The sequence below is a fragment of the Ochlerotatus camptorhynchus genome, unplaced genomic scaffold (genome assembly GCF_037179485.1).
Source record: "Ochlerotatus camptorhynchus isolate MF236.1 unplaced genomic scaffold, CSIRO-AGI_Acam_v1.1 ptg000144l, whole genome shotgun sequence".
Taxonomy (NCBI): Eukaryota; Metazoa; Arthropoda; class Insecta; order Diptera; family Culicidae; genus Ochlerotatus; species Ochlerotatus camptorhynchus.
The window spans coordinates 2,147,528-2,160,753 of record NW_027040634.1 but is presented as its reverse complement, the minus strand read 5'-3'; the positions used below and the strand labels follow the sequence as shown (position 1 = coordinate 2,160,753).

Sequence of the window (13,226 nt, the reverse complement as noted above, 5' to 3'; positions counted from 1 at the left end):
AATAATAAGAAGAAAACTCATCAGCTGCGAAAATCAGTTGGGTTGCATTATTTTTGCTTTACACCCGAACGCATCCGAAACTTCCATAACGGCTGGAAGCAGTCACTTCGTGCCTGCCATCGGTGAAGAAATAATTTGCTTCAATATCACGCGTGATTTGAGAGCATATGAGAGCGGAAAAATTGTCAATTTGCTTAAGATTATGCAATCACTGTGACATTAATCCATAACTCTTTCAATAAGTAAATTCTCAGGCTTTGAAAACTTAAGATGTGTCGAGCTTTAAAAATTGATAAAAATTGATGTTTCAAAGTATCTCGATAGAATAAATTAAATGACTCATATAGTTGTACTTTCAACTTTAAAAAATACTTCCTTTAGTTTTTTTCTACTTCTAAAGATAATTTTCCCATCAATAAATTCCAAAAATTTCCTGTTGGTCACAAAAAATGTTGAACATTGAATTTTTAAGATGTAAAACGGGAAAATCGAGAAAAACTGGAATTTCTAAAATCACTGGTCACTCTATAGGAAAAATTCCATTTTGAGTTACACAGAATGAGTTGAGGGAGGCACCTATTCTTAGAGGATCCTGTTTCCTGTATTTAGAAAATTTCTGGGATTTGAATTTTTTTTTTTCAGAATTCTGGAAAATTTTGCGATCCCGAGAAAAATTGCAAGATACTTATAAATAACCAAATTAACCACCGTGTTTTCATATTAAAAGCTTAACGATGAGTATGCTAAATTTATTTAGGGGCGTTCCATAAACTACGGACGATTTTAATAACACGGTGTGGACAACAAGCGAAAATGTAATCCCTCCGATGGACAAATATCAACAAGCAAACAGTAGCGGATGATATTACAAGCTGTGATATCGTTGCTCCAAATATTAGACTAACAAATCTCACCAGCTACGATTATCACTTAACTGTGGTAAGTTTGAGTTTCGATGTTTTTGCTTTACACCCAAACGCGATCCGAAACTTCCATCACCGCTGGAAGCCAGCGTTGCCAGTATTCCAGATTTATTTGGATTTTCCAGAATTTTGAGTCGTCTTGCCAGATGCACAGACAGACCACGTATGTTTCCAGATTTTTTAAATATGTTCCAGATTTTCCCAGATTTTTTAAACATGTTGCTTTAAAAATATCACTGTAATTCATTTACCCTCTAATAAAAAAATAAAAAGCCAAATTTGTTACTTCAATTATTAAAGGCCATCAACGTTGGACATTATTTTTTTTTTATTTTTTTTTTTTATTGGGTATTAAGCTGGAGCTGCGTGACAGCTTATTTAAGTTCATTTGATGATTATGATATATCATTAGTCTAATTGAATAAATTGTTAAAAGCTCTAATTCACCTAATCAATCATAACCCATGCTTTATAAAGTACCTGCACTTGTGCTTGTAATCTAAAATTAAACGTGTTTCAAGTACTTTTGATTTAAGCCTATACCTATTTATTATATCTTAGTTCGACCCAGGTAACACCTTCATGTAACTAAAATGCTTCATTTTGAAGTTAGTTTCCTAGCTGATATTTAAATTAAATAGGGTATATGTTCCAATTACGCTCTCACATTTCCACTATGTCGCACCACAAAAATACATATGGGTATGTCACAATAGAAGCACACCACAGTGGAAATCCCGAGCCATAGTTCAAACACTTATCCCAAATCAAAATGAAGCACATATAAGATTAGTTACAATACCATGTACCAAAATGGTGTTTTACATTGTTCCCTGAGTAATACCTCAATGAAAACAACAATGAAAGCTTGTCACGCAAATAGAAGAAGGGCACTTTCTGAAATACTTCAATAGTATAATTCCCTTGCAAACCCAAATAAATCTATCGTAAAAAATAAATAAAATAAGAGTGATTTGCGGTAAAACCCGCCAGTATCACACCCAACGCCAGTGCCTATATGTAAGCGTACTACGACGTGGCTCTCAATAAAAGGAGTAACAAGTGTGATACTATCACTGCTAGACTAGATCTTTGGTTCTCTCATGCAGTGGTTTATCAAAGAGGGGAAGCTTAGTAATCGCCATTGCCTGCCCATGACGCCATTCTATCGCGGCATGAGCCAGCAACGCCGACCATAAACCTACCGTCTCCAACACTCCACTAGCATGAAATTAAGCCCGCCCACCAACAACAAGGTGCAAAAACTAGCCAAGGGGAGGGAAAGGCCATCAACGTTGGACATTATTGGAATATTAAGGTAATTCAGAATTACCTTAAAATTCCAACAATGTCCAACGTTGATGGCCTTTCCCTCCCCTTGGCTAGTTTTTGCACCTTGCTGTTGGTGGGCGGGCTAGTTCACAGTTAAGTGTGTGGTGAATTCTTTGTGAAATCAAAGGAGAATTTCAAGCTACTTCTGAGTAGAATTACATCCATCTATGTGGGCTTCGGGGTCGTGCGGCGTCACCCATCATTTTAGGCGTATTGTGAGTGCCACGAAGTGAGGGTTCGATTCCCGCTCCAGCCGGTGCAAATTTTGGCAACCTGAAAATTTCCCTACTGTTCTAATTGGTGTGGTGTGTTTTCCGTTGTCTAGTGTTAAATATTCAGTCTGTGCAACCTCTGGTTGAAGACGGTGTCAATTGTCTTGTCAACTCTGATGACAATTGCATGGAGATTTTGTCAATTAAGGAAAAAAGGAAATACAATCCGGAAGAGAATTCATAGAAAATTCTTATGATAAAACTTAATGAGTATGCTGATACGAATCGTGCGAATAATCTCAATGGAATTCTGTCCAATGTTTCTATGGAGATTAATTTAAATAAAATTTTAAGCGCAATTTCTGGGAGACTTTCAAAACCATTTTGATAAAGACTTGAGTACTTAGGTAATACTGAAAAGGATTTCAAAATAATTCTAACCTTACCTATAAAGCAGTTCAAAGGGAATTATCGGATAAGTCTGAGAAGAGTGTGACGGTCATTCTGAAGTGTACCAAGGAAATAGTTAAGAATATTTTAAGAATGTCATAAAGAAAAATAGACACAAAATTGTACCAATTCTTTTTGAATTATTACCCATTTGAGGGAGTTGTGGAATTGGAGCGTGATTTATAAGAGATTTCAAGAGGTAATGTTAAGAACTCTTAGAATGTTACTGGAAAAGTTTAGATATTTTCAAGATTATTTTAGGGGAATATAGAAAAGAAATATGATGGAATTCTAGGATGATTCAAATTGAACTAAAAAAAGGCAAACATATCCTGTGAAGAGTTCCAAGTAAATTCAGACTAACAAAAAATGTATGATCTGGGACGCAGGAAAAATATAAATTCCAGAATTTAGAATCATTGCAAGATCCTGAGACTTCAAAAATTAAGCTATCAGACTTTCATTATAGTAATATAATAAAATTATTCTTTGGCTAATGGCCATGCACATAGTGGAGTTACCCGTAGTTTAGATAAACTTTGTGTTCCACGATCTTAGGCTTTGATACCTACTTCAGCCCGGTGAATTTTGCTTCAAAATAAAATTGCCTACTGATCTGCATTTTGTCTTGTATGTTGTCAAGAATTAAACTGTAAATCTGATCAACCTCAGAGTACTATTAGAATTATTTAGAACTAATAAAATCTTTAAATTCTGGTACTGCATCACATAGTAAGGACTACATCGACTATTAGTTCAAAAAATCCATCCCATCAAATTTCCTTGATACTTCGCTTCTCATTCTTTTTATGAAAGTTACAGTTTAAAAAACATTTCTAACCATATTTTCTGCTGTTTTTAACCCACATTTCACACAATTTTTGAAATGCTGCGTAATGGATATTTGAACTTTTAGGGCACACCGTGTCAATACTTTTCAACTTTTGGATGATTTTAGCAATGCTAGCAAGTTATTTGCTCTATATAATTTATTTAAACATGTAATTTATAACCATTCTAGTACTATAAATAAATTCCAGATGATCACTGACCTATTTTTAGGGAGATTGGCACATTTCTTTGATTTCAATAGCATTACGTTAAAAAGAGGTTTTTTTGGAGCATTCCAGATTTTTCCAGAATTTATATTTAACCTGGTCCAGATTTTTCTGTAAATGACCTGGCAACGCTGGTAGCAGTATTTTCGGGTCTGGCAAAAGAGATAGCGAACTATTCCATCTCCTTCTAAGAAACTAAGTGCAAATGAATCATTTTTGCGTTGAGTCAACCCTCAGTTGCAATTTCACATGTGATGAGTATAGTAGGCTATATATAGTATAGGAGACTAGTCAGTAAAGGCACGATATTACTCGGGTTGGAAATTTTCTCGACTTCCCTGAGCATATAACATCATTGTGCTTGCCACACAATTTACAAATTCATGCATTGGTATTGGCATCGAAAGCTCTCAATTAATAATATGGATGATAATGGTGAAAATTAAATAAGAACAGTAAAATCACAATATACCATTGAATTTCAAGCAACAATATAGAAAAAAAAACATATAGGACACTTAAACAAATCAAATTGAACATCGGACATATGATATCGGATGTTTTCAAAATCAATGAGTGTTACATTGAACGTTTTGTTCTACGTGATACTAGACTCCCTTTCACAGATTTCAGAATAGAGTATCTAACATCGGAAAATGACTGGTACCCTTACTTGTACCTTTAGATTAGATTTCTACGCCCCACCTTCGGAATATGAGCACCAATCATGTTAGACAGACTGAAGCTGAACAAAACATTAGGTCCTAAATAACATTTACAGATTCTCTTCGTCGACGTTCTCTTTTAACGATTTTAAATTGACTCACACTGGTCTAGCCTATCGGCCCCAAGTATATCGATGAATGTATCCCATTCTAGTCGAAATTCTAGTACTACACTATGTTTGTTTTGATTCACTATGAAAGTTTGATAGATAAAATGAGGGGTTCGTGGATTTTTCTATGTTTCGAGGGGTGCATCGATTAGCTTGGGGCCGAAGAGGGTACCAGAGCTGAGCCAAAAAATTGAGCACATTTCTTTGGGACCTTCTGGTCTTGGAGTTACCTTTATGGTATTACCAAGCATTTTAAATGACAAACACGACATTAAACGGTTCTGTCCCCAGTTATTAACGAAAGAGAAAGTCTATGAAGAGAATCGATCAATGTTACTTATGACCTAATGCATTGCTCAGCTTAAAATGTCTGGAGTAACAATCAAGAACCCACCATTCCAAGCTTTACATTGGACAATTTGTTGACCAATGATTATCTTAAATCAATGAAAGAAAATTTGAATGAACGTCAGAAATCCATATTCGTAAATGCTTGACTGTATAAATTCATGGCAATTTACTTCACCCCTGTGGAAACAAAACCAAAAGAAAATAAACAGTTAGTTTAGCTAAGTTTGCAAATTTCATCCCAATTAATTTTCCAGACAATAATGACAAAATTGAAAATTCCAATCTGGAAATCGATCCGACAAACTTTTCCCACTGCCAATGCAGACACATCCTGCATTCGCTTCGTCCTACACAGGTAGCTGTATAGCAAACGGAGAGCATTCCGAGTAGCCAGTGAAGAGCGCCAGACTGTCCAACTGGCATGAATTTGTCGTCCCCTCCGACTCCGAATAAACCATGAATGAAAATACCGTGTTGTAAATTTAAACATCGTCCACCCCAGAAAGCATTCCAATGTGCGCCAGTTAAACCTACCTACCAGCATCTAATGCCTTTCATGCGATGTAAATAGAAGCATTCATTCTCGTATTACGGAGTGGAAACAACAACGGTTCAAACCCGTCCAATAAACATATCCAGAACTACGACCAGATGAGCGCTTTTGTTGTGAAGGAGATAATATTCCATTCTGGATTTATTCGGGCAGAAAATTAGGAATTTGGTATAATGTTCTCGTCCCCGATCGACACCCAATGACAGTGTATTTGTAAAGAGGAAGAGAGCGTGATTCATGGAATGTCGACCAAAGTTTTATGTGTGTTCGGTTTCCAGTGAACCGATTCGTTTATTTTTATGTATTTTTTTTTTCCTGTACAAGCCCGTCCTCTTCCCTTGTTGTTGTTAGGAATGTTTTGCTACCTGTTTGTTTGGTTTGTCCTCAGATTGCACACATTTTCGAACGAGAATTAGATTGTTTTTTGATTAACTTTGGATGAGACGTGCTTCGAATTGGGTGCTGGAGGCGTTGAAGAAAATTGTAATTGAAATTTAAAGTATTGCAGAGCGAGGCGAAAATATGTTCGGATGGCTGAGTAGAGCTTGGGGCAATAAACCTTTTTCCAATAAGTTGTTATTTTATTTTATTTTCTCTTGTTCAAAACACAGTCATCTTAAGGCGGTACTACTGAATTTCGCTTTTTCCTGGCGTATTACGTTCTATTCTGCATTGCTTAGTATAATGTCTGTGTGTGTGAGAATTCCAGCTGCAGAATCTACAAAATCCCTTGTCATCATACCTAGATCGAAAGCTTCACGAAAGGACCAGAATAAAATTATCACCTCACTGGCAGGAGCTCCATAAAACTGTTTCATCTATTCAGAAAACATCATTCCCTGGCATGGTTAGCGTTGCACTAAAGTTCAAAACTTACGACCCGTTTAGATTGCATTTTATTATGCTCACCAAACATCTTCGTATTCTCGGTTGGATCTCGATGTCCTGCTCTAAAAATCTGTGTTGGTATCACAGCCAATGTTCCAGCAGTGAAAGGACGTTCCAAAAGGTTTCCAACCTAGAAAGAGAGCCCTTCTTCTAGGGACATTCGACGGTGTTGTTTGGGACCTCGAAAACGAAATAGCTGTAACGAAACATGCTTCAGAATGCACCATAGGTGAAAACCAATGAGGGGGCAGAATCTGTGAAAACTGTGGCGAATTTTTCCATTGGCACCCGACAGAGATTTTTATGGACTATAAAATATGCTTATTATGGCGGTGAATCTGCCTCTTGTGTCAGCTGTTGGCCTCGAGCTCAGCGATGTTCGAAACAAGTTTATGTGTTGCACTGTGATGGGGCGATGATTATCCTTTGCCTTCGATGTTGAGAGCAGTAATGCTGCTGAAGAATCAACTTTTAAACGGAAATTTTCAAGGCATAACCTTTGTGCCGTTCCTCCTAGCTATGCAGCCAGACCAACAAACTCATACTGGTTTCTCCGGAAAAAGTTGTGTCCACAGTCTGATAAATTATTTATTTTGGATTACCATTTTCATCCACTCACTGTTGAAATCCACGAGGGCGTTGAATGAAGTGCACAGTCATGATGGACTTTTGTTTACCTACTCCTACGTTAATGTGAGTGATTTTTTTCATCTATCTGTATTATGGTAACATTACGTTATCATTCCTGGCCATGGATTTTTTTTTGAGCTTGAAACTCGATCCAGGTGGAATATTTTTGGATCAAGTAGAATTGTATTCAATGGTTTTATTCAACTGCCAGCTCAAACATGGACACAGCTAGGTGGTGTAGCCTAGGCAGTGGAAATTCGCGATTTCGCGGAAGCCTTCGTAATTTTCTAATTCCGTGAAATTCCGCAAAATTTGTTGGAATGTATGAAAGTCCATTATTAAATACATTTCATTAAAATCTATATATAATGCGATTATTTTTCCAGGCTCATTTGTTGAAGCATTGCGGAGCCGATATTCAGTGTTTGGATTACAAACATAGTTAAAACTAACGTTAGTAAAGCGGGGGGCGATTACTCGTGGCTATCTCGAGGCTAACAAATTGTAACAATTGGATGTCAGGGGAAGGATTGAGAACACAGGGTTTGGAGAGCAATGTGCTCGTGATCTCGAACTAAGATATGATGAAAAATACAAACATGGGGGTACACCGATGGTGAGCTAACAACTTGAGAGAACACAAGATGACACTAACTTCTAAATCCTCAGATCGACCCGTTTTAAAAACACATAAATTAAATTTAAATAGTCGAGATCTCGGCTCGCCAAGATGTCTCAAACGGGCCGCAAAGGATGTTTTCATCGGGCCCTGAGGGATGCGGATAACTCGGATCTAGCAACACAATGCACACTGGGGACAAAATCGAAACAATGTGTTAAAATTCAATAACTTCGGTGCTCGCTGGAACAAGAGACTAAAAAATAGTCATTCTTATAGAAAAAGTCTCAGAAATCGATTGGAGTGGGTTTCATCTTGGGCACGATAGGGTAAGTTGGGGTTTCTCACAGTTTTGCCCTAAAATCTCCTATTTTGCATGATTTGCATGCTGTATCTCAAGATCCTGACTATTTAGACGGATGATTTCTTGGGCAAAGTTGATCAGAAGGTCAAGAATTGTTGGATGATGGACAGAACAATTCAGAATTCCTCCAGTAGGTGGCGCTAGTGATTATTAAAAGTGAATATATTTGTGCTGCTGTATCTAAAGATCCTGACTATTTAGACGGATGATTTCTTGGGCAAAGTTGATCAAGAGGTCAAGGACTATTGGATGATGGACAGAACATTTCGGAATTCCTCCGCTAGGTGGCACTAGTGAGCATTCGAAGTGAATATGTTTGCGCTGCTGTATCTCAAGATTCTGACTATTTAGACGGATGATTTCTTCGGCAAAGTTTATCAGGGGGTCAAGGATTGCTGGATAATGGACAGAACAATTCGGAATTCCTCCGCTAGGTAGCGCTAGTGAGCATTCGATGTGAATATGTTTGCGCTGCTGTATCTTAAGATCCTGACTATTTAGACGGATGATTTTTTCGGCAAAGTTGATCTGGAGGTCAAGGACTGTTGGATGATGGACAGAACAATTCGGAATTCTTCCACTAGGTGGCGCTAGTGAGCATTCGAAGTGAATATGTTTGCTCTGCTGTATCTCAAGATCCTGACTATTAAGACGGATGATTTCTTCGGCAAAGTTGATCAGAAGGTCAAGGATTGTTGGATGATGGACAGAACAATTCGGAATTCCTCCACTAGGTGTCGCTAGTGATTATTGAAAGTGAATATATTTGTGCTGCTGTATATCAAGATCCTGACTATTTAGACGGATGATTTCTTGGGCAAAGTTGATCAGGAGGTCAAGGACTGTTGGATGATGGACAGAACAATCCAGAATTTCTCCACTAGGTGGCGCTGGTGAGCATTGAAAGTGAATATGTTTGCACTGCTGTATCTTAAGATCCTGACTATTTAGACGGATGATTTCTTCGGCAAAGTTGATCAGGAGGTCAAGGACTATTGGATGATGGACAGAACAATTCGGAATTCCCCCGCTAGATGACACTAGTGAGTATTTGAAGTTATTATGTTTGTACTGCTGTATCTCAAGATCCTGACTTTTTAGACGGATGATTTCTACGGCAAAGTTGATAAGCAGGTCAAGAAGCAATCCGGAATTCTCTCGCTAGATGGCGCTAGTGAGCATTTGAAATGAATATAACTCCTCCGAACACAGAGATGTTCCACGAACAGAGTCAACGGATTCGATGGTCTCTTTTGCCCAAACCTCACCACCGCTCAACAAGTGCTGTAAGATGTGAGCAGTTGCTGGATTAGCAGCCTTTATGGCAGCAATTTTGGCTGAATACAGCAAGCTATCAAGACCTTGTTCTTTGAAAAGTCCGATACTGCGTCTGTATTTCGAAAATCTTGTTAGCTGGCTAAACTCCTTGCGCTTTCGACCTCGAGGCTTTAGAGTTGACGGTCTTCGCTGACTGTTGGAACTGGTATCCAAATCCGGAGTGGCAAAAGGAGGTGAAATAGGAGATGATTGTGACGATGGATCTTTTGGTTTCCTTGAATGGACCCGCGTATTTTTCGAAGGCCTGAATCCTGAGGGTTGGTCTTCGACCTGATAAAATAATTGATGATGAATTATATTCAAGCATTTTTTCGTAAAATTTAGAGTCGGTAGTTTTTGTTAAGGATTTTTATAAAATATTCATACAAATATCAAAGACAAATCTTCTTCTAATCGCGGTTGATGCTTTTGATTATTTAGTAACATAAACAAAAACAGATTTTATCAGTAGTATGTCTTGCTTTACATTAACGCATTTCTACGCTTTTACTAATTTTCATTCAAGTTCAATTTAAATTGATTTGGAATCCGTTGTTTTTTGAAAATTTAGCACTTTGCTCAACAGGTACAATTTTTACGAACTGTTAATTTTTTAATGTTCGACGGTATCGTTTTAAAAACGTTTCTTCGTTAAAGTATGCTGCTTTCTAAAATTAAGCACGCCCAGGGATTCTTACCTCGAATATGCTTTCAAGCCACTCTGCATTCTTCTTAAAGAACCGATCCTTACTGTGTGTTTTTGACCATCGCCGATTAAATTGACCATCCAGCTGGTTATGTTCCCTGAGACACTAAGAACTTGTTCCGGCCCTATCTCCGGAGTTGTATGACCAATTTTGAAACTATTCCGTAGCGATCTATGTAATCATAATCCCGAGTAAAGTAAAATATCAAATTATAACAAGTTCTTTGACCCGGTCATCACTTTTTGATAATGTCCTGCAAAATACCTCAGCGGCGAAACCTGCCCAAACATGTTCAAGCAGTTACTGCGCATCGTTCTTGATCTATTTGGATGTATATAAGAAGCTTAAGTGACGTTCTAGGTTATCCGAAGCATTCTGCAGTTTAGATCATTTGGCAACCAAGGCCTGCACAATGTCCTCAGCGTCGAAACTTGCTCAAACATGTTCAAAAAGGTTCTGTACATCGCTCATGATCAGTTTGATGTATATATGATGCTCAAGGTTCACCAAATTGTCCTTGATCTCAGATCAAATAATGTACCAGGTCAGTCATAACCGGTACAACGCCCTTACTGCCGTGAGATGACAAAGTGACGTAAATGCCACCATGGTCAATTTTCACTTTTCTTCATATTCATAATCTATACCCTAAGATACACCAGAAAACACTCTCTTCGTGATAAAAATGTGTTTTGGAAGCCTGGAGATAAAGTGACGTTACCATACATTTTCGGAGAAAGAGTAATATGTTTTCACTGTTTCTACGATTAAGTGACGTCCACCATATAAGAATGTTGAAAATTCAAAAGATGTTTTAAACAGTGAGGTTCATATTTTCCGCTTAATTTTGGCATTTTTCAACAGAATGAAAATTTTTCTGGCAATTTTTTATAATTATTGCAATTGACTATAATGCACATCATTTTCGTTGTAATTGATGGTCTATGAGATGTTCTAGGTTCTCCAAGTTGCTTTGGAGTTCAGATTATTTGATCTACTGGCTCAACCATGAACTGCACGATGTCCTCAGTGACAAAACCTACAAAGACATGTTCATAAAGTTTCTGCGGGTCGTTTTTGATTTATTTTGATTTATAATCAAGGTTCTCCAAATTGTCTTGAGCTCAGATCAAATGATTTACCTGATCAACCATAGCTGATACAAGGTCCTTAGCAACTAAACATCTCCAAACTACATCAATTTAAGCCGTATTAGAAGTTCTAGCTTCTTTAAATTGTTCTAGAGGTCAGATTATTTGATCTACTGGATCAACTAAAATCTGCACGATGATCTCACCGACAAAACTTTCCGAAACACGTTTATACAGTTTCTGCTGTTCGTTTATAGTTGATTTTGAGGTGTATAAGATACTCACAGTTCTCCAAATTGTCCTTGAGTTCAGATCAAATTCTCATCCAGGCTCACTGATTCAAAGCCCTTTGTATTAAAACATCTCCAAACAGGGTTAAGCATATCATGCATATTATTTACGTTTGAATTCGATATGTTTAAGACGTTCTAGGTTCACCAAATTGTCCTCAAAACTTGTCAATTAGGCTACCATCTCGCATTTTAGTTTGATTACATTCATAGATCAGGGGGCCCCCATAAGCTTGGTCGGTAGAGCCTGCGACTATAAAGCAAACCATGCTGGAGGTGGCTGGGTTCGAATCCCGGTTGGTCTAGGATTTTAGATTGGAAAATTTATCGACTTCCCTGGGCATAGTATATTATTGTACTTGCCACACAATATACACATGTAAAAATCGAACAGGCTTGGAAAGCTTTCAATTAACAACTGTGGAAGTGCATCTAGAGCACTAAGTTGAGAGCAGGCGTTAAGTTACAGTTGGGACGTAATAGCCAGAGAAGATCATAGATAGCACTAACTAGCGGAAGAATTCCGAATAGTTCTGTCCATCATCCAACAGTCCTTGACCCCCTGATCAACTTTGCCGAAGAAATCATCCGTCTAAATAGTCAGCATCTTGAGATACAGCAGCGCAAACATATTCACTTCGAATGCTCACTAGCGCCACCTAGCGGAGAAATTCCGAAATTTTCTGTCCATCATCCAATAGTCCTTGATCTCCTGATTAACTTTGCCGCAGAAATCATCCGTCTAAATAGTCAGGATCTTAAGATACAGCAGCGATCCTTGCTATTTATCTTGAGATACAGCAGCACAAATATATTCACTTTCAATAATCATTAGCGCCACCTAGTGGAGGAATTCCGATTTGTTCTGTCCAATTGAAGTGAACTAAATAAAAATCATTAGAAGTCCTGTTGCGCGAATCGCCAGGATGGGTTTTCATATTCATTTTGATTACTTGGTCTGGCTCAACTCCAAGTAATTTAGTCAATTCATCTTTGATCTGATCCAGGGATTCACCACTGTGCAGACCTTTCAAGGCAACCTTGAACAGACGTTCAGTTTTGGTGTCATAAGTGAAAAATCTGTGTTGCTTCTCAGTAAGATACTGGAGAAGACGTTTGAATCCGTCAAAGGTTTCGACAACGGCCAATTTGAAGTGAAAAGGTGAATTTAACGAAGCATGGAAATTGGAAGTGGTTATAGCAATAGGGGGAAAAGGTCTTGGCATTAAACCGGGAAAATTTAGTGGAATTTGCCTGGATGATGGAGCATTTCCCTCATCCGTGAGCATATCAAATTGATTGCTCAAATAAATGTCATCGGAAGAGGGACCAAGAGATTGCCCTTTTCTTTTGCGCTTAGGCACCATGGCGGCAGTGAACAGTTTCTTCAAATCGACTTCCAACCAAATTACTATAAAAATCCGAAGGATCCAAGAGGAATTTTCCAAATCGATATCCAAGCAGGATTACCACGGATAGGGTCCAAACAAGGATCGAAGAGGAATAAGAGTTGAACAAGGTAGAAAATCTATGGTCCAAATTGGTAATAATGAGCCTTTAATTAACTAAGCAATCTGAGGTCACTAAAACTGCTCATAAACTCACC

The 13,226-nt window shown here is 37.9% G+C and overlaps 1 protein-coding gene across 1 annotated transcript in view; it reads left to right on the top strand.

Moving 5' to 3' along the window:
* The window catches only part of LOC135700887 (uncharacterized), a 139,801-nt gene that overhangs the window by 55,482 nt on the left and 71,093 nt on the right, over positions 1-13,226 (top strand). The gene's annotated exons all lie outside the window — the stretch shown is intronic.